This window comes from Acomys minous (assembly GCF_964271855.1).
Source record: "Acomys minous genome assembly, chromosome: 2".
Lineage (NCBI taxonomy): Eukaryota > Metazoa > Chordata > Mammalia > Rodentia > Muridae > Acomys > Acomys minous.
The window spans coordinates 91,401,232-91,424,280 of NC_140484.1; the positions used below are offsets into that span (position 1 = coordinate 91,401,232).

A 23,049-nucleotide genomic window follows, 5' to 3' on the forward strand; every position below is an offset into this window, starting at 1 on the left:
AATGCCAGTGGTGATTAAACTCTTTCTGGAAACCTAAGAATTGTTTAAATAACACATTGCTATACAAGGTGAGGTGTATTTTTCTGAAAAGATCTTTGATAAGTGAAATACTACATTAAAGTTTGTCACTATCATGTTAGATTTGGACAAGGTGCTGTGTAAGGTCACCACTAATTTCTTTCCTCTTCCTACACATTTCCTTTCTTCTTCTGCACAAGACATGGTAAATAAATCATACATTTCTGTTCATAGTTTCATGAATATGCACATACTCATAAATAAGATTACAATATTTATTATAAATCTAGGATTATAGATGAGTGTCACCAAATCTAACTCTTTATACATTACTCATCAGGGCAAATGTTAGCATATTAATATATGAGATAAGAAAATAACATCCATTTCAACACAGTTCATAACAGATAAAATTTCTGTTTATTAAACCACAAACTAAGAATTATTTTAATACATTAAAAATTTCCAAGAATTCTAGATGCAGAGAGTCCGAGATCTAGGTCTAAGCAAATGTTTATAGACGAGTATTCTCCTTCTGTATCTTCACATGTTAACAAGAGAGGAATCTTTGATTTCTCTTCTTTTGCCATGACAAAATATCTGCCAACCGTAACTTAAGAGGAAGGCATATTTTGGCTCATAGCTTAAGAAAAATGCAGTCACATGCAAGAGAGCACAGGAATTGGGGTGGGAGATATCTAGTTACAGTTACACCAGCCTGGTGGCGTTGTGTCTGCCATGAGGCAAACAGATACAGCTAACACTGTTGCTCAGATGGATTTCTTCTTTTCTTTTTTCTTTCTTTCTTTTTTTTAATTTTATTTATTCAGATTACATCTCTAATAATTGGACACTAGCCCAAAAGGCATGTCACATGAAAGTCTTCACTTACCAAGAGATTGGGATAGCTGTGAGGACATCTTATTGAGACTCTAGGTGAGAGAAGGATGGGAGAATGGGGAAACAGAAGGATCCAGAGGGTCCTAGAAACCTACAAAAAGAACATCATGATGGGAGGATCTGGGCCCAGGGGTCCTGCGCAAACTACTGCACCATCCAAGGACAATGCATGCAGTAAACGTCGAACCCCTTCTCAGCCAGTGGACAGGACAATCTCCATAGTTGAATGGAGAGTGGATTTCTTCTTTTCAAACATTTGATTCACATTAGAATCCCAGTCCATGAGATGACATGACTGTACTCAGGTAGAGTTTCTGTCCTCAGGTCAACATCTCTGAAAAACCTTAAGATATTTTCCAAAGGTATGTCCGTAGGTGATTTTAAATCCAGTCAGTTTGTCAGTGATCTTTAACTAACATGTTCACACACTCTCCAAATCTAATCATCTCCAAACTGCCCAGCTCCAAGTGCTATCCAGTCTGAGATTCAATCTTATTGTGAACAAAAGTGCCAACTCCATGTGCCATCCAACAAGATATAGACTTCCACCTAGAGCTATGGGGATCACTATATTCAGGGCAGAGTAAGCAATAGCTTTTGGCCTTCAAAATTCCACTTCTTTACAGTCATTTTAAAACATGAGAGGTTTTTTATTATGTATAATGCAATGATACTCTGGAGAATTCAATCCTGATTTTGTGTTGAAATTTCTTAGAATTTGGGGGTGGATGAAGTAACTAGAAGTGAAAAACCCCACATATCCAGATATTGCTATTGAGAACTATATTTCTCTAACTTTTTCCAGAGTGTTTATACAAGGAATTAGGAAATGTTGAAGTTCATATAAGGCTTTTATTTGTTTTAATATTCATATTAGCTCACTTCAGAATTAGTTATATTGTTAGGTATTTATACGGTGCATTGAAAGGTCAAACCTTTGCTTATACTTGAACAGTTCTGTATTTACATTAGAGAGAAAAACTGCTATGGGATATTCACACATTAATTAGAAAGAATAAGCTGTACTTTATGAAAATATTTTTCCATAATTTGTGGTGAAAAAAATCTAGACAGAGCTTTTATTTACATAAGTGGACAGTTTGGAAGAGCCCTGTACAGGTCAGCAGGCTTGTGCCACTCTTTGTTTTTATCTTTTGATATAGGTAAATAATCAATAAACAGGTTACAATTTTAATCTTACAGGTTACATACTCACACATTTCAGCAGTCCCCTGAGTGATAAGAGATTTGTAGGAAAATGATACCTTTTCTATGTGCAATACATTATCTCACACACAGAAATAATGTGCACAATGTCCTGTCCCCAAGGAAGTAGATTTGACTGAGAATGAAGAAAGTCAATTGGCTTTATTTCTACAGGGAAAAACAATTCTAGGTATCTAGGAAGTATGCAGCTGCCTTAGCTAAATGTATCATCCCCATTTAGAAGCTGGATCACAAATGCTATTCCTACCTTGTTTAACCATTTCTCCAATTTATTTGGGCCCCTATAAAGGTATTATTCATACCAAATCAGCCTGAAGAAATCTTGGGAGAACAACATGCTATTTCCTTTAAGGGAGTAGGGTAGGTTTTTGCTTGCTTTCTTGGGCTACAGAAGTTTATTATCAATGGGAGTTGGTTACAAGTTATTATTAATCTTACCTAGAGAGAAAACAAGGTTAGAGTCAATGGTGTCTCTAATTTCCTTTATCTTACATTCTTAGGTTTGGAGATAGAAGTTGAAAAGAAAGAAGGGGAATAAAGAAATATATAGGGAAGATAGAACATAAAGTAGATTAGTGAATCTACTCAACTTAATGCCTCAACTGTTGCTCACAAAGTTATTTTTAATTCACTGGTATAGAATTTTTTATGTAGATGGAAAATAAGTTTAATTCTAGATACACTGGTATAGAATTAAAATGTAAGATTATTCTTCATGCACATTATATATACATAGATATTATTTATACTCTAGTATGAGGTATTCATATTACGTCTCAATTGTTATTCCATCCCTTGTATCCTCCCATTCCTCCCTCCCTCCCATTTTCCCCTTACTCCCCTCCCCTATGACTGTGACTGAGGAGGACCTCCTTCCTCTATGTATGCTCATAGGGTATCAAGTCTCTTCTTGGTAGCCTGCTATCCTTCCTCTGAGTGCCATCAGGCCTCCCCATCCAGGGGACGTGGTCAAATGTGGGGCACCAGAGTTCTTGTGAAAGTCAATCCCCATTCTCCACTCATCTGTGAAGAATGTCATGTCCATTGGTTAGATCTGGGTAGGGGTTCGAAGTTTACTGCACATATTGTCCTTGGCTGGTGCCATAGTTTGAGCAGGACCCCTGGGCCCAGATCCACCTGTCATAATGTTCTTCTTGTAGGTTTCTAGGACCCTCTGGATCCTTCTATTTCCTCATTCTCCCATGCTTCTCTCACCTAGAGTCCCAATAGGATGTCCTCCCCTCTGTCCCACTTTCCTGGTAAGTGAAGACTTTCATGGGACATGCCCTTTCAGCTAGTGTCCAGATATAAGTGAGTATATACCATTTGGCTCTTTCTGCTTCTGGGTTAACTCCCTCATTATAATCATTTCTAGTTCAATCCATTTGTCCACAGATTTTGGGAATTCCTTGTTTTTAATAGCTGAGTAGCAACCTCCTTAGTTATCAGGGAAATGCAAATCAAAACAACTCTGAGATTCTATCTTACACCTATCAGAATGGCTAAGATCAAAAATTCAAGCGACACCACATGCTGGCAAGGATGTGGAGAGAGAAGAACACTTCTTTATTGCTGGTGGGAATGCAAACTAGTACAGCCACTTTGGAAATCTATCTGGTGTTATCTCAGAAACCTGGGAATAGGGCTTCCTCAAGACCCAGCTATTCCACTCCTTGGAATATACCCAGAAGATGTTCCAGCACACAACAAGAACATTTGCTCAACCATATCCATAGCAGCCTTATTCATAATAGCCAGACTCTGGAAACAGCCTAAGTGTCCCTCAGTAGAAGAATGGATAAAGAAACTGTGGTACATTTACACTATGGAGTACTACTCAGCTATTAGATCCATATTTATCATCATGCATGAAACTAAAGTCCAAGTGGATTAAAGACATAAATGTAGAACCAGACACATTAAACATGTCAGAAGAAAAAGTGGGGACAGATTTTGAAGTTACTGGCACAGGAGACAACTTCCTGAACAGAACACCAACAGCTCAGGTTCTAACGTCAACAACTAATAAATGGGACCTCATGAAACTGAAAAGCTTCTGTAAGGCAAAGGATACTGTGAAAGAAGAAAAAGACAGCCTAAAGGCTAGGAAAAGTTTTTCACCAAACCTTCATCTGACAAAGGGCTAAATTCCAAAATATATAAGGAACCTAAGAAACTAAATACCTCAAAACCAAATTATCCAATTTAAAAAACGGGGTACAGAGATAAAAAGAAAATTCTCAACAGAGAAGTATCAAATGGCCAGAAAAAAATCTTAAAGAAATGCTCAAAGTCCTTAGTTATAAAGAAAATGCCAATCAAATGATTCTAACAAGCCACCTTACACCTAGCCCAATGACTAAGATCAAAAACTCAACTGAATTTACAAGTTTGCACTCCCCACACACGGGACAGATACAGCCACTGGACAGTTTGTTCTCCAAGTTTGTGGGGGGAAGCAAGGACTGTCTCTGACACGAGCTCTGTTTTCTGATATTTGATCACCTCCCCTTGGCAGGGAGGCCCTTTGGGTACACAGAGAAAGGGCATGCAGGCTATCCAGATGAGACCTGATAGGCTGTCCTCAGATGATTGGAGAGGATGACCCCTGCATCCGAGGTTTAGGGAAGAGCAATAGGATGGAAGAGAGAGTAAGGGTGGGAATGGGAAGATACGAGAAAGAGGTTAAAAATAAGGATGCAAGATGAATAAATTATATTAAGTTTTTTAAAAATCTCAAGTAGCAGCACATGCTCATGAGGACATGGAGAAAGCAGAACACCCCTCTATTGTTGGGAAAGAGTGCAAATGCAAACTTGTACAAACATTTTGGAAATCAATCTGGTGTATTCTCAGAAAATTAGGAATAGCTTTACCTCAAGAACCAGCTGTACCACTCCTGGGCATATACCCAAAGGATGTTCCACCATATAACAAGACATTTGCTCAACTATATTCATATCATCTTTATTCATAATAGCCAGAATCTGGAAACAACCTAGATGAATCTCAACTGAAGAATGGATAAATAAACTGTGGTATATTTATACAATGGAATATTACTCAGCTATTGAAGACAAAAGAATCTTTAAAAATTCAGGCAAATGAATGGAACCAGAAAAGATCATCCTGAGTGAGGTAAACCAGACCCAGAAAGACACACAATGTATACACTCACATGTAAATGGATATTAGCCCAACATAGATGTCCTCTGAAAGACTGCACCCAGCTGTGGATTGGTATAGATGCTGGGACTTGCAAAAAGACTCTGAGACAGAGCATTGAGTGTAAGAAAGAGAAACAGAAATAGTCATCTCTGGGTTTTAGCCCCACTCGCAGCCCTGTAGGGCTGTTCTAGTCTATTTTTTCTAGCAGGGTTTCCACTATGTCCCGTTTTACACATGGCTCCTGAGATTTGTATTGCCTTTCACCAGTTCCATGACATCATTCTTCCTCTAGCCAATCAGCAGCTGATAGAATCTTGAGGTTTCCATGGTGCCAAGTAAACAGACTTGCTTCAGTGTCTAGTGCCTCTCATCCTGAACACACCTGACTTTTTCCTGTGAAAGCCAACAAGCCTTTTTCTCATCCCTTGATCCAGACTGTATACCTTTACTGGTACTCTTTTCTAGACAATGTCAGGTAGGAAAAGAAAATGTTTACCTAATTGGATAGCTCCCTAAATTGGGAAGCATCAAAGTGATGTGGGATTAAGGGGAAGGTACTTAATGATAAGATGGTGTCCTATGTGGTCTTGGCTTTGACATGCCCTAGGGTTGTGACTTTGGACTGAGCATTTACTCACCTACTCACTAAATGTATATTCACCTTTCTTGGTGATATAAAGTCTGGCATGGTGTAGGGATCCCATGGATATTTAGTGTTTAGGATCTCAGTACAGAGAAGGAAATGAGAGAAGTCCTGGAGCAGTTTTCACTGAAACAGAAAGAGAGCTTGGTATGAAGACAGAACTGAGTGCCAGAAAACTTCCCTCCACATGGTTTTCTGCAGTAGTATGTGACAGTTGGTGCTGTTCCACAGTAGTGTTGTGTTCTAAGGGAACTCAATAACTGTTCATTCAGCAGCTGAGATTGGCATGTATTTTCCAGCCAGGCAGGTATTTCTTCCTCCTCCGTACCTGTACATGTGTGATCTCTACTGCTGTGGGGTTGAGGAAAGTCTTCTGTCCTTGACAGAGCAGGAGTGTTAGTTATGGTGAAGGGCACAGGGGCAGCTGTGCTCTTTCTGGTTCTGCACACTGGGTCAACAAGACAGATACCTTAATGATGAAGGAGGTTGTCACCCGTTTTTGGGAAGCTACACAACCCTGACCAACACTCCAAGCAAACAGCTCATGTGATTAGTCAGAGCATGGGGGCATTCTCCTGTAAAGTCAGTCCTTGGAGGCCAGAGTCAGGGACTCAAGGAGATCATGCCAGTCTCTGACTAGACAGTGACTTCAAGGACAGACTGAGTGTATAATACCACTGAGTGTGTAAGACTCAAGAAATACAATAAAACCAATGAAAGTTTAAAATTAGCATTTGCAATGTTTGGAGTCTTCTGTCACATTAAAGATCACATGAGAGAATAGAGGACAACAGTAAAGAGGTTGATGCTGTGGGAAGGCCATTTTGGGGGCTATTTACAAATAGGCCGGGCTCCCTGACCCTGGAGACAGTGAAGAAAATACAAAACTGAAACAGGAGTGGGCAAGGAGTGAAAGTAGAAGAGTGAAAGATGGGGGAGCACAGAACATGGGGTGTGTGTGAACCATGGTAACTCAGGAGGATTGGCACTAGTTAGTTACTGAAGGGAATGACAAGATTTTATTGAAAAATAAATATAGAGAACACAATTAGAAACTGCTTAGCACAGGGCACACGGAGGAGGATTTAGTGAAAATAGAGGTAAATTAATAGACCAGGAAGTAAACTGAGGCTGGCACAGGTGTGACTGGGAGGATTAGCTTATCAGGAAAGACACTTTTGCTGTTTGTGTTTCTCTCCTGAGTCTTGATCCCAGCAGATGCTTGACAATCACAAAAGTGGACACTGTATAAATACAGTGTAGCAACAACTCTAGGCTGAGTGTCTGGGCTCAAGGGTGAAATGTCAGCACCCAGGCAGCTGAAGCAGAAACATTGGTGCTGGTCCGTGGCAACTCTAGCAAGAATTGCGAATTCTAAGCCAGCTCTGGCCACACAGTCAAAATTATTCTGGGGGAAAAAACATTTCTTTTGGAGTACACGCTGCTGAAGGGCTCATGGGGCTGAGGGACAGTGCTGCGGCCTTTATTCTGCTCTGAACCTTGGAGAACTCATGAATTGTAGAAATCATGGTGACCTTGAGTGTCTGCAGGATTGGCTCTCAACCTGAAGCTGCTGTCTCATCATCAGTCGTTTTCTTCACTAGACACAGGACAAATGTAACTGTAAGGAATTCTAGAGCTATGAAGAGCAGATAGCCCAATACAAGTCAGCTCTGCTTCTTTAATTTATAAGAATTTTTTCCCCCACCAAGTCCTGGGTAGGCTACCAGTGTAGCTTTAGGAAACCATTCTACCTCCTAGCCAATCAGAAACTGAATGATCCTAAGCTCCTTATGAGGCTGTCAAAACTAATTTCCTTTATTTTGCCATATCTCTGATTATGGACATGTTGGGTTTTGTTTGTTTGTTTCTGCACTTGAGAGTGTTCTGATCCCTTTACCTGATTCTCATTACTCTTGTCCTATTTCCCTCACTACAATTTCTGGTAAGGTAAGAAATTTAAAAATTTCTTCTTGCACTCCGTAGCCAGAGGCAGGTGGATTGCTGTGAGTTCAAGACCAGCCTGGTCTACAAAGGGAGTCCAGGACAGCCAAGGCTACACAGAGAAACCGTGTCTCAAAAAATAAAAATTCTTCCATTCATTTTTCCCATATAGGTTGAGAAGTTCAGTCAGTGTGGAAGTACCGAATTAGAACCTGGTGCCCTAACATCAGTCTTAGCCCCGATATATCTGGGTTTATGATTTTGAACAGTGTGTTTCCTTTTATTAAATGATCATCAAATTCTGCAGTGTAATAACCAACAGGTTGGGCTTTGAACACACTGAGATATTGAGTGTTTGGGGAGGGGGGTGAGCAGTGCAGAGGAAGCACCCAGGTAGTTCCTGAGAGCTTTTCCACAGAAGCAGAGACAGAGCTGTGGGTGTAGACAGGAGCACTGAGACAAGAGGCTTCACTGAGGCAGCCACCCTCCACTCTGGTTCCACATTAGCATTGGATGTTAGTGCTGTTCAGCAGTAGTGTTGGGATGGGTGGGAAACTGGCAGCCACATCTGCCAATCCTCCATGAGCAGGGTTGCCTTGGCTGACAGGGCTGGATAGGCAGCTGTGTGCTACTCAGGGCTCAGTGTGCAACCCTGCTGGACCAGGAGTTTACAGTTGGAACTGGGCCTTCAGGACAGAGTAATGGGACTATGTTTCATGTCTAGGACACAGGAGAAACTGTTCCCTGCTCTGGTCCTCCAGAAAAATTGTCTAACTATAGCGTTAGTGCCAGGACTACTTGTTCAGAGGTGCCAGCTGAGCACCTGGAGGCTGGATCACCACCAGTTCACGGCTAGCACTATTTGCTGCAACACTGAGTTCCTGGAAAACTTGTCCTACATAAAAAACCCTGCTTCTATTTAAGAAATGTTTTCTTTGTGTTAAAAATCAGTGTATTTTTTGATTATGTTGAATTTTCATACAATGCATATTACACTTGTTTTCCAATACTCCTAGGTCACATTCACACACAATAAATAAATAAACAAACAAACAAACAAATAAATAAAAGCCCTATCATGTTCAATGTGTGCTGTTCATCTCTCAGTTCTCAGGCCCTTACATAAAACTGAGTCCTTGCCTACCGTGACCCTCAGCCAGGAACCATCATCCCCAGAGAGCTACGCTTCAGCACCTTCTTTACAATTTTTAAGGACTGTCTCCAATGCTTCCCGTCTAGTTATTTTGGTATGGAGTCAGATAGACCATGGACTTCCACATGGTTTCTGTCTGAGACAAGGACCAAGGACACCATGATGGCCACATTATAGAATCATATTCCCATACCACTTGCCACTGTTCATTGCTTTGGAGGTGCTGTGCACTCTGCAGACTGACCAGCTGTGGCAGTGTCTCTCCTTGAGCCTCCATGGGTCTCTCAGGCTCCTTGGAGCTCTCTCTAGTCCTTCATGTCCTTGCAGCCATTGCTAACTTGAGTGCATCTTCATGTTAGTCCTTAGCTAGAAAGCATTGATTTAATCCAGTTTATTGAATTTAAAATGTTTTTAACTGTTCACTCTGCAATGGAGGTTTTGAGTATCATCCTGTCACTGTCACTGATCTGAAGGATTAAGAGCCTGTAACTCCCTGGCCGTACTGGTCATCATTTTAGTTGTGCACACATTACAATAAATTAACAATAATTCACTGAGAAGGATCTCTTTTCGTAACTACTTATTTGTATAGTAACAGGAGGGAACCTTGTGATACGCAGGCCATTAGACCACAAGATGTGTCCAGATAATAAAGGACATGTCACAACTGGGACAACAAATGTGGTAAGTCTCATTGCAGTGGCCAGTAAAGGGAATTTGCATGAAATCACACCTGGGAAATGTAAAAGGCTAGTGTCTTATTCCTTGTTTAAACTAGTAAACCCAAGTGGTTTTTTTTTTTTATCACTTTTTCTTTACATTGTCAGTGAGATCAGAATAAAGAGGTCAATACTGTGATCAGTTAGTCTTTAGAATACATTGCAATTCAGCCCTCAAACACTCTGATTACCAGTAAACATTCAAGAAAGGCTTGTGCAATGCTGTGGTGCAAGGTACTCACAGTTAACAAAGGTTTATTTCCTCCTGTTCCTTACCAAATTTACGGCCCAAAGTCCTTCAACAGCAGAATTTGAGTTTCCCTTTCTCCTTGTTACTCAAATGCTCATGAAGACTTGAGCATCATAGGTACTAATTAAATTTCCAAGGGCGCCCAGTAACAGAGCCTTTTGATTCTAGCTGGGATTGCATTGTGGAAGACATGCATAGAGGTTCCTCCCAGGTGAGGTGCTCCCTAATTGTCACAATCCTCCAATGTGACCAAAATCTCATAGCTAATGTAAAGTCTTCTTGTGTTAATCTCAATGAATTGGCATTTGTAAGATCTGTCCTTAAATTAAATGCTACCTGACATCTGCATGATGTATTAAAGAAGCACAAAATCCCTAGTTATGACTCCTCCACTTTACCCTATAGTAATGGGATCCCTTGCTGAGATTGGTCACTAACTTTATTGAGCTCAATCACCAGTGATGTTTTCTTTGCTCTAATTACCTTAGGGAGTGGTTTGTCACACAACTATGAATGTGCTTGCATGTGAGTGCTGGGACGGACACACAAATACACACACACACACACACACACACACACACACAAGTGTGACTAAAAAAAGCAGGAAGGAAGGATGGCAGGAGATGGGTTTTAATGTTTCCTGCCTTCTCTGTTCGTCTTAGAAGATCTGCAGACACAATGATGCCAGTCTACCTCCCCAAGAGCGGTTCCAAATCTTATGTGCTCTAAGACAGAACATCGAAATTAACATAAAAATTTCCAGGGCTTCTTATATGAGCCTGAGAAAATCTTTCTTCAAAATGGCAGCTGACCTGGATAAATGTGGATAAGAAGAAGCAGCCTTTATACTGTATCATAAATTTCTCATGTGAGGACTTTCAGTTTTTATCTCCTTTCCTGGGACTGTTCCTTCACTCATGCTGCTCTCCTGAACATGTCTTTCACATTTGCTGACAGTTAATGAATTTGACAACGTCATCTCTATTCAGATTTCCAGAAACTCATAAGTATTCTTTTCCTCACTATTCAAAGACATGAGGGACAAAGACGGTGGTATAACACAAAAAAGGATTTCATGAGTAGGAGATTGTGTTCATGATCCTTTCCCCGTGAGACCCAGCTGTTTAAAAAGACAGGTGGGAGGGGATGCTGGGGTGTCCAGATTGCTGAGTTGTTGCCTTCTCCATTTCCTCTTAGGCAGCCAGTCACAGGCATATGTTTGATGTGTGGCCAAGCCTAGATCCTTCTTCTCTTCATCCTGTAGCCTCTTGAGTTTTATAAGAAAGAGGGTAGCCTTCCCTGTAGCTACACAGTCATCAGAGGACTGTAGAGCACCTGGAGTCAGTGTGGTTCCTCACAGTAAAGCTTTTTTCAAAGCTGATCATCATACTTGGGTAGACAGAATAAATAAAGGATTGCAGAGATGTCACTAGGTAATGACTCTTTTAGCCTCATTGAGAAGAGTGCTAGGTGCTTCACGCAGGGAATGATGGTAAAATCTCCCCAGTCATGTGCATCCCTGAGTTAGAAAAACAGAAACTAAAGAAGTTCACATGACTCTAAGGAACTCAGGCACTGGACAGGGGGTTTCTGGGAAATGACTTTCCTGATCTTCAGAAGACTGTGTGTGCTGAGAATGAACATCACTTTTCTGTTTCACAGAGAAAGAGAAAGCTCAGCTTTAGAGATTTGCCCAAGTAGGACATTTTTCATGTTTCATTTCCCAGGTTGTGGAATCTTAGAACAGAGGTCTTTTTGTTTTTCACAGATGGTATTCTGAAAAGTGAAGGCATTCTCTTGAGATCCTAAAAAATCTCCCTCCCATTTCCTCCTCCTCCCAAAGACAAACCACTCTTAACAGGGACTTAATTGACTTCCCTGAGATCATCTTGTCCTACAGAATTTCTGATCACACCTTCCTCTCAAGCAGAGTTTCTGACAGGGTCATGAACCTTTCTTGATTCTTAGATAGAGGTGAGGGTTGAAGCAGCTTAGCAGCATCCAGGGTACAACATCCCGTGAGTTACCTGCAGCACTCCTCCTCCTATATCTGAGGAGCCTCAGTGTCCTCTGTCATTACTTCATGACCTCTGAGGTGAGGTTGTGTCCTGCTGTGAAACAATATACTGTATACGCAAAGGTCCATATTGTGATTGGTAATGGAAGACAGAGACAAAAGCCTTTTTTTTCCTGTTGTGAAGGTCAGGAGTTTGACGTGATTCCTCAGGGCTCTGTGCATCTACTAATTCTATCTGGTGCCTCCTGAGTGCAGGGGTGACAAGCATACACCATGTTAGTCTAGCAATTCTTCTTGATAGCTCATGTTTGTCACTTTAATAGAACAGTGAGGACATTTCTCACTCCAGGAACTGGGATAGAAAGGGATCCAGTATTTCAGGGTGTGCCTCTTTAAAATCCAGGGTCCTTTGAAACCCTGCATGCAGAGGCCACATTTTCTCAGGCCATCATTTAGGTATGTGGAATTTTTCTTCACATCTTAGTCACTCTCCTCTGTTTCTTTAGACTGTATGTGGAAAAACTCAACATAAGCTCCACACATGGAAACACTGCTGCCAATAGATCGAACTTCCTCAAGGTGGGTCTTTGTCATCTAGGTGTCTGACCAAATATCTCCAGAGCAGAGCAGAGCTACTGCAAGAAAAGCCACAGATCCTGGAAGTGTAGCTGATGCTGCCTCAGCACAGTTGTACTGAGGAGGGGGATGGCCAAGAATGGGGCTCAAGCTGTGCAGGAGCTATGGCTGCCTCTCCCAACTTTTCTTTCTCTCTTTTCTGACATTAGAACTGTCCTAATTCCTCATTCTGGTTTTGCATTGCAGACTATAAACACAGTGTTGAAAAGAGCTGAGGCACTGGAGAAGAATCCCCTAAATAAATACACTATCAATTATGAACAATACCTGGCTGAGAAGGTCAGTTCAAAGAAGGTGGAGATAGGGGGATTCTGTGCCAGTTTCTCAGCCTGTTCCTGCGATTGTATTGTTCTGTTTCATTGGAGTCTGTGATTCAACGAATATGCTCCCCAGTCACTAAAATAAAAATGCACTTGGACTTGTACAAGCCATGTCCCCCCCACCCCTACTGCGCGCGCACACACACACACACACACACACACACACACACACACACACACACACACGCAGGCACACACACAAAGTGGGGTCTGTGCTGGTAGGCTGAGACTTAGGTGTTATAAGAGCCATACAACCATGGAGTATGACAGTGCTGGCAGTGTGCCACCACATTAGGGTTATGGAACTTATGTGGAAACCTGGAGAGAACTACACTTTTTTCACCTCTGTGCTGACAAGACTTCCTTTCTGAGATTTGAATTATTAGCCTAAAGCTTTTGCCCTTCCTGTGGAAAAAGAAAAAAAGAAAAAAAAAAAAACAGAACTATAACAGCAGTGGGCCTTCTGTGAGAACATCAGAGACATCTTTTAAAAAGCTGCATGTTCTAATAGGGGCACTCTTCCATGTGTGCGAGTGGATGATACTGAAGAAAACAAAGGTGAGAAGGTTGGCCCCAGTACGCCATTAACACCCTAAGGACCTGAACCTTCTTCAGTACAAATGGAAACCTCCAGGCCAACATCTTCAGGAGACGGAAGCCTCAGAGGATATCGTCCCAAGGACATCATCTGCCCAGCTTCCTATGGAATGTGGCACACTGAAAAGACCAGGTATGTCACCAGAGGTTCCTGACATGGAAAAGTCTTGTGTAGAAGTGTTAAGACACAGGTGTGAGACTGGGGAGCCCCAGTAAGGTAAGGCAGTGCCAGTGGACAGTTTCTGAAGTCTGAGCACTGAGCAACCAGCCCCATGTGCATACCTTTAATCTTTTACGTACATGGATCCACTTACTCTGTTGTGTTAACAGAACCACACAGATGAGGGCTGTCTTTTTCTGTTTTGTTACCCTGAATGTCTTTTAAAAATGGCCTTTAAAGTGGGTTGAGCCATGTTAGTTTTCCCAAAACTTGCTGGACCTCAGACCCTCATATTATAAGAGCCTTGTAGAGACTCAAAGAATTAAGTTAAGCACATTATGAAAATACTGAATCCTTTCTGGTTCTAAAGTCTGTGTTGTTAGCTGTTTTTCTTTGAAAGGCAGAGTCTCAGATAATTTTATGACATAATGCAGAGATGTGAAATGAGAATTATTGTTATTATTTGCAATCACTCACAGTCACATCCAGAAATACTGCTTCATCCATTCAAGCTGACAGTAAAGTCCGTGATCCCAGCTCCCAGCCAGCTGCAGCCAGTGCTTAAGGAAAAACACCATATTCACTCTGTGGTACCTTTCATCCTGGGGAGGGGGGTATTTTTTCCTCAGGCTGCTGCACTGAGCTCTGTTTGTGGACTCTGAGCTTTGTCGCCTCAGACTTTTCTCTTTTCCATTGTAGTTAAGAAACTCGGGGGCTGGAGAGCTAGCTCAGAGGTTAAGAGCACTGCTTGCTCTTCCAAAGGTCCTGAGTTCAATTCCAGACCACATGGTGGCTCACAACCATCTATAATGTGATCTGGTGCCCTCTTCTGGCCTGCAGGTGTACACGCAGGCAGAGCACTGTATACATAATAACAAATAAATTTTAAAAAAGAAGAAGAAAAGAAACCCAGAGACCTGTGTCAAGTGATCCTTCCTCAGTATTTGTGTGAGAAGTTCTTCAAGTCAGCCAAAAAGAACATAAAGAAAGGCATCAAGACATGTGGTGTCTTGTGTGGATCCCTGGAAAAGAGACAAAACTTCTTTCTGATCTGAGGCTGTTTCTTCCCATGATTTGCTTCCCATGATTCTCTGAGAACTTATCCAGGGTCTGTGTCCATACTCATCAGCAGATTTAAGGAACCATGGGGGTCAAGGCCTGGATGCCTTGTATTGGATGTCTCTGTATTTGGTTGCTTTTCACAGTGCTTGAGCTATTTGCTGTAATGTGATAGTTAGAAATTCTCATTCTAGGGCGGCTAATGCTGTTAATTCCAGTTACTGGCAAACTGAAAGAACAGAGGGCAGGCCAGGAGGCAGACAAGGTGATAGGCAGGCAGGAGGCATGGAGACAGGCATGTTAACTAATGCTAAAAGGAAAATGAAGACTCAATTCATTTTGGGTCCTGGTCTAGGCACTTACTCTTTCAAGCTTTCATATAAATTATTGAAACCTCATTAGACTTTTCTGGAGACCTTCTGGACGCTTCAGGGAAGAGTCTAAGGCCAGCATGTGCCAAGACAGACATCACGGGTTCATCTCAGCATCTGCTCCTTTACACAGCGCACCAGGAAAGCACTAGAACATTAAGGTTGTGAAACACTGAGAGCAGGGAGAAAGATGAGAGACATTCATCGAGGTGCCGTGAGAGCTTCACTTAGTTATATTATGAGAGAGTAGGACAGAAACCTACAGAAAATTGTGACAAGTTGTTTTCTCTTGGCAGGTCAGAGAGGAATACTACATTACACATGTAATCATTCCTCTACAGAAAGGAGGCCCTGACTTTTGCTCTTTTTCGTACAGGAAGAACTGTAGCTTCTCACCTTAGGGTGGATTCATGTAGGCTAACTGACCTCCCAGATGGTGGAGCCCTCTTGTCTGTCTCTTAAAAACATGCTGTCTAAACCTCACTCTCCATGGAGCCAATCCATTCCAGATCATTCTTTTCTGAGCACACACAGTCAAAAATGTTCCACTGTGAGTCAAGGAACATTTTGTAATGTTTTTTACAGATTTTCCAATTTGCCTCTTTCTCTTTTTTGTTTTTTGGTTTTTCGAGACATGCTTTCTCCATGTAGCCTTGGCTGTCCTGGACTTGTTTGTAGACCAGGCTGGCCTCAAACTCACATCGATCCACCTGCCTCTGCCTCCTGAGTGCTGGGATTAAAGTTGGGTGCCACCATGCCAGGATTACCTCTTTCTCAAAGCAATTCTGCCAAGCTCCAGTTCCTTTTGAGTCTGGGTCAAGAATGGTAGCTTGACTAGGATGTATGAGAACATAGTGTAGAGATCATGTTCCTAAAAATTGCATAACTTAAACTATTTTAAATAAGCCAGGATAGTTCTTTCTAATGATTGAATATTTATAGCCGAAGAAACCCTTTGGTTTTGCATGCCCAAAGAGCCCCCGCCTGCAAGGTTTTCAAGTGTTTGCACATGCCAAGCACACTTCTGTTGATTTTATTTCTTTTTCTTTTTCTTTTTATTTATTTATACCATTTTTAAATTAATTTGTTCATATTACATCTTGATTGTTAGCCCTTCCCCTGTTTCCTCCCATTCTTCCCTCCCTCCCACTTCCCCCCTTCTCCCCTCCCCTATGTCTGTGATTGAGGGAGCCCTCCTCCCTCTATATATGCTCTAAGATTATCGAGTCTCTTCTTGGTAACTTGCTATCCTTCCTCTGAGTGCCGCCAGGCCTCCCCATCCAGGGGACTCAAGGACACAGTAACTTCCCAAAAGATTTCTTCTGAATAATTTCTTCATTCTTAAGGATGGAGGCTCAGAGAACAAACAGAATTTCTTGGATTGTTGAGAGGTCCAAGCCACAATCCTATGGTTTATTTCTAGGTTGTGAGAGATGACACATACTTGGACACAAAGCTTGGGAAGTGCAGATGTGTGAGGCAGTGTCCTGTCACTTCATGCTTTCTCTTCAATTGAAAAAGTCTTACTCCTTCGCCTAATTCAAAAATAGACACAGTGTGCGCTATATGCTTCAGGGAGTAAATACAGACCACTATGGGTTACCAGGAAAGAGGGATCACACTTAAGGTCACTAATGATGACACATAAATTGGCACAAAAGATTTCTCAGGCAAAGGGTCAGCATGAGAGAGCTACACTGTGCTCCTGCCTCCCTGAGCACTTATGTTGGCTGGAATTTGTTGTCGAGACCAGAAAAGATTGGCAGATAAGTGTAGATATGACCCATCAGAGCCATGATCTACATTGTCTGGGGTGGTCAGGAAAAATCATAATGATTCTGAGTAGAGATTGAACAGTTTGTGTTATGCTGGGTCAAGCAATAATGTGAGCAAAGCAAAAGGCCAGAAGTTAAAATGAAGGAGCAACAATGCTCAAAGTGATGGGGATGTAAGTGAAGGTTTGGGAGCTGCTAACATATAATGATGATGGGAAGGTAATTGCTCTGTGTGTGTGTGTGTGTGTGTGTGTGTGTGTGTGTGTGTGTGTGTAGAAATTTCAGAGATCTCGGGAATAAAGAGTAGAGGTTTGACAGTTCTGGGACAGGGCAGACTTTCTGTTGGCTGCATGGTCACGACAGTGATCAGTGATACTCTCATAAACAGGAGTATGGCTTCTAGAGAAGGAACGAGCTGGGAATTGACCTTCAGTCTTATCATGTGGAATATTAGTCCCATGTGTGAGATCAGATCTGTATGCCCATTAAAAGGGCATTCTAGGCATCCAGAAGAAACAAGGAAACAGACTAAGATGGCTTCTGCATAAAGGTGTCCCAGGAAACCTGGGAAATGGGGAAAGTTGGCTGCAAGAAAATCTATTCCATAGCAGATGAGGAGGAGGTCTAATAAGGAGAGCAGGAAACACATTGGGGGATGAAAGAGACACAAGGGTGCAGGAGAACTTTATAGGAGGTTCTCAGAAGCCACACAAGCAAGGATAGTGCAAGAAGGAATTCAGCATGGGAACCAGTGTCTGGATCCAGCAAGAGGAGCATCAGATCTCCACTTTGATTTCCAAGGATGTTGGCTTAATGAGTTTTATGCCATGGAGGGCAGAGACTGAAGGTTTAAAAAGTCATTGAAAGCTGGGGACACTGGCACATTCCTGGAATCCTAGCATTCAACAGAGTGAGAATGCTGGATGTTGACTTTAACACCAACCTGAATTAACAGGAAGACTGTGCCTGGAAACAAAAAGACGTCTGATGAAGGCTACTGTGGAGTCTGTCATTGTTGTAAGATCTTTGCGACCATTCAACTATAAAAACAAAGACACCAAGAAGACCTTTTAATATTTCAAAGCTTAGGCCTTAGGTGGACAGATACACCACAAGTTTATCTAAATTGTCCTGAACACCTATCCACATCTAAGCCAGGTGGCTAGCTTAACCTTCCTGGCCAATAGTCATTTCCATCTCCTCTCATGTCTTCTGGAGAAGTTAAAAGGAGGACTCAAAGTAGGATGCTTAAATCTCACTCAGAAGGAGAAGTAGAGAAATAGACAGTGGAAGAGGTTAAAGACAGGGAACAGTATGGCAGAGGCAACTCTGTGAGAAGTGCTGGTGAAGAGCAGACCTGGGGAGAGCAAGGGCAGTAGGACAGAGGGCTTGCAGAGGGAAGGGAAACCATGGATGCAGGCCTCTCTGTGACAAGCTGGAGAGGTGTGACAGGGTAGGCTCCTGGGAGGATGTGGGGGTGTCTTTAGCTGAGAATCCTAGTAGAAGAGATCATGAAGACTGAGGAGGCCACACTCTAATAAGACAGGACTTCTAGTGGAGGGAGTGGAGCACCAACCCACCCACAAAAAACTTCTATCCAAAATTGACCCTGCCTACAAGATGGACAGGAACAAAAATAGAGCAGAGGTAGAAGGAATGTCCAACTAATGGCTAAACCAACCCAACACCCACCTCATGGCAGAGAGCTAACCCCTGCTATTCTCGCAGACAGGAGCCTAGCATAGCTGCCCCCCCCCCCCGAGGGAATCTACCAAGCAGCAGGTGGAAATGGAAACTGAGACCCACAGGCAATCATTGGGCTGATCTGAGTACAGGGAGATTTGTGGAACAGTGCAGGGAAGGATAGGAGGGAGGAGGCAGGGCCAACAGAGCCAACTAACCAGGCCCTGGGGGAGCTTGAAGAGACTGAAGTACCAACCATTGACCATGCATGTACTGCACCTAGGCTCCCTACCCAAATGTAGCTGCTGGGCAGCTTGGTCTTCATGTGGCTACCCTAACAAGTAAGGGGTGTGTTTAACATGGCCCCTGTTGCCTGTTTTTGGTCACTTCCCCCTTGCACGGGATGCTTTCCCAGTTCACAGGGGAACAGGATACACTCAGTCCTGGTACAACTTGATGTGCTGGGTGGGTTCTTAGAGAAGGGGCAACCTTTTCCTGAAGAGTAGAGGAGGAGGATGGGGAAAGAGAGAAAAACAAAGGGTGGGACCCAGCGAGAGGAGGGAGGGGCTGTGCTCTGGCTGTAACTGGAATAAGAAGTTTTTAAAAAATCCCTTAAAACCAGCCACAGACAAGGATTTATTATTATTGTAAACAGTCAGAGAACAGGAGTAGATTCATTTGTTATGAAATGCTGTTTAATCTGTTTCTTTATTCATTTTATGCTCCAAGAAAGTGAGAAAGCATTCTTTGAAAATAGTCTTCATCTCGCCCACGTAGTATCATTTGATTCATTCGAATTGAAAGCATGTACTTCTGGAAACAGACTGCCTACTGTTGTTCAGGGCATTGTTTCAGATCATTTAGATGTTCTTCTTCTTTGTGTTACATATGGTCTGAATGTTTGCAGAGCACCAAGTGTTGCTTTATTTCTGATGCCTTTGATGCATCTACCACAGGTTTTACTTATCATAACCATGAAAACTGAATGAAACACATTATCATGTTCAATTTTCAGCTCATAAGATCCAAGGTGCAAATTTTAACTATCTACTAACAGTCCTTTTCACTGTTTGTTGCTGCCACCACAGTTTGAAGTTTTGAGATGAAATGTTTGTTGAATTGTTGTGGTGGTAGCTATTTTTAGTATTTTTGTCTTTTAGGTTTTTAATATAATAACAAATTATTTATGCAGTACCATTATCATATAGAAATACTATGGATTGGATTACATTCTTGCTTTTCATGGTTTTATGGGTTGCTCGCTGATACACTTTCATCACGTGAAAGAAGTTCTGCAGTTTTGGTTTTGATTTTGTTTTGTTTTATTTTGTGTGGCAACAACTCTTCTTTCTTCTCTGAAAAATTTTTTCTCTCTCTTGTTCTTCCAGAGAGAACGTGCTGACAGACAAAACTCCTGATAGAAATTGCTTATATTCTTGTCAATATTTTAAGAATTACTAAAGAGAGGACAAATAAACTTTTAAAGTGTGCACTAAACCAAAACAAAACCAATCCGCCATAACCAAGATACCTTATGGTAAAGCATTGATGTGGCTTATGGTTTCAGAAGGTTAGAGTCCATGATTGTGAGCAAAGGTATGGCAGCAGGATCATTGGAGATATTACATCTTGTGACACAACCACAAAGTAGAGCAAAAGTAAGAGTGACAGAACAAAAAGAGGGACAAAGAGAGAGACAATAGTGTTGGGGGGAGAAGAGAGGGAGGGAAGGAGAAGTTGGGAATGATATGAAGTTTTTGAAAACTCAAAGCCCACTCTTTTTTTTCTGGCTTTTACATTTTTTTTATGTAATTAATTTATTCAGATTACAACTAAATTGTTATCCTATCACTTGTATCCTCCCCTCCCTCCCTCCCTCATTTACCCTATTCCCTTCCCCTAGGTCTATGACCGAGGGGGACCTCCTCCCCCACTATATGGTCATAGATATAATGTCTCATCTCGGTAGCCCTCTTATTCTTTCTTTGAGTGCCATCAGGCCTCCCAACCAAGGGGAGATGGTCAAATATGGAGCATGTCAGAGTGAGTCCCCACTCATGTCCTGTCCATTGGCTAGATCAGAGTAGGGGTTTGATGTTTACTACTTATATGTCCTTGGTTAGTGTAATAGTTTGAGCAACCCCCCCCCCCTGGGCTCCGATCCATCTGTCACGATGTTCTTCTTGTAGGTTTCTATCCTTGGGAGCCAGAGGCAGGGGATTCAAGACCATGCCAGTTTCTGACAACATGGTGACTTCAAGGACACCCTAGGTATATAAGGCCATTCCCCCAAAATAAGATGAAACCAATGATTTTTTTTCTCTCTACGAGAGAAGAGAGGAGCACAGTATGGAGACTGACGCTCTGGGAAGGTCATGCTTGGGGCTATTTACAAAAAGATCAGGCCACCTGAACCTGGAGACAGTGAAATGAGAATGGAATGAAAAAATGAAAAGTGAAAATTAAATATGGAACAGGGTTTGTGGAAAGGAAAATCAAGTGGAAGAAATGGAGAGCAAAGAAAATGGAGGTGTTCTACTGCAACAGAGGGTAACCATGGTAACACAGGAAGCTTGGGAATCAATCTTGGGACAAAAGATTTTTATTGAAAATTAAAGTAAAAGAGAGACCCCAAGTAGAAACTGCTCAGCACTGGAGAGACAGGGGCTGTTTAATTAGATATAAACTAGTAGAGCAAGAAGTAAACTGAGGCCGGCACAGGTGTGATTTTGAGGAGCACCTTATCAGGAAAAACACTTGGTTCTTTGTGTTTCTCTACTGAGTCCTGGAACATTGCAGATGCTTGACAATCACAGAAAATGGACATTTTATAGATACAGTGTAGTAGTAAATCTAGGCTGAGTGTCTGGGCTTAAGGGTGAAATGTCAGCACCCAGGTGGCCGAAGCAGAAACATTAGTGCTGGTCCGTGGCAATTCTGGGATGAATTGTGAATTCTAAGCCAGCTCTGGCCACACAGTCAAAATTATTCCTGAAGACAGAATAGATTTCTTCTCACTCACATGCTGCTGAAGGTGCTCAAAGGGCTGAGGGACAGTGTTGTGGCTTTTATTCTACCCTGACCTTTGGAGAACATGGGAATTGTAGAAATCATGGTGACTCTGTGTCTCTTTAGGAATGGCTTCAAGCTAAAGCTGTTTCTCAGCTTCATATGCATTTTCTTCAATAGACACAGTAACTGTAAAGAATTACAGAGCTACAAGTAAAAGACAGGAAGCCAATTAAACCTGTTCTCCATCTAACCTTCCTTAGTTTATTTTTCCCGGAAGTCTTGGGCAGTTTACCAGTGTAGCTTTGGTGCACCATTCTACCTCCTAGCCAATCAACATCTGAATGGTCTTAGGGTCCTTACAACGATGAACAACCCAACATCCCATATTTTCCACTATCTCTGATCCTATACATGTGGAGTTTGGGTTGTTTTTTTCTAAACTTGACGGTATGCTTATCCCTTTGAATCTCATAACTGTGTTCTTAATACCCTCCTAACGATATCTGGTAAGGAAAGAAATTTAAACATTTCTTCCACTCAGTTTTCCCATATACACTGAGAAGTTCAGTCAGTGTGGAAGCATGAGAGAAGCACTGAGCTAGATTCTGGCGCTCTAAACATCAGTCTTGGCTCTGATATCTGGGCTTATGATTTTGGGCAGAGCATTTCCTTTCTCACTAAATGGATCTTCACATTCCACAGTGGAATAAGGGACCAGTTGGGCTGTGGTCGCACTGAGATATTGGGTGTTACGGGAGGACAGTGCTGAGTAGTGCAGGCAGTTCCTGAGAGCTTTTCCACAAAAGCAGAGACAGAGCTGAGGGTGTAGACAGGAGCACTGAGACAAGAGGCTTCACTGTGGCAGCCACCCTCCACTCTGGCTCCACATTAGCATTGAATGTTAGTGCTGTTCAGCAGTGAGTTGGGATGGGAGGGGAACTGGCTGCCACATCTGCCAACCCTCCATGAGCAGAGTTGCCTTGGCTGACAGGGCTGGATAGGCAGCTGTGTGCTACTTCAGGGCTCAGTGTGCCACCCTGCTGGACCTGGGGTTTACAGTTGGAACTGGGCCTTCAGGACAGAGAAATGGGACTGTGTTTCATGTCCAGGACACAGGAGCAACTGTGTTCCCTCCTTTGGTCTTCCTGACAATCTCTCTAAAAGTAGTATCACTGCCAAGACTGCTTGTTCAGAGGTGCCACCAGAGACCCTGGGGACTGAGGTAGCTGGATCACCACTAGCTCATGGCTAGCACCCTGTAATACATAATGGTTTCCTGCAAAGCACACTCAATAAAGTAAAATCCAGCTCAGTTTTAAAGGAACCTTTTATGCATGTTAAAAGTCATTGTAAATTTTTCCAAAATATTTTTATTGTTTAGGAATTTAATATAATGC

The 23,049-nt window shown here is 42.1% G+C and overlaps 1 long non-coding RNA gene across 1 annotated transcript; it reads left to right on the plus strand.

Moving 5' to 3' along the window:
- Window positions 1-5,678: 5,678 nt before the first annotated feature.
- Window positions 5,679-20,131, plus strand: LOC311586611. The gene is made up of 3 exons (XR_014775599.1): window positions 5,679-5,788; window positions 13,507-13,725; window positions 20,029-20,131. It is a non-coding gene; the product is annotated as an uncharacterized lncRNA (long non-coding RNA).
- The last annotated feature ends 2,918 nt before the right edge of the window (window positions 20,132-23,049 follow it).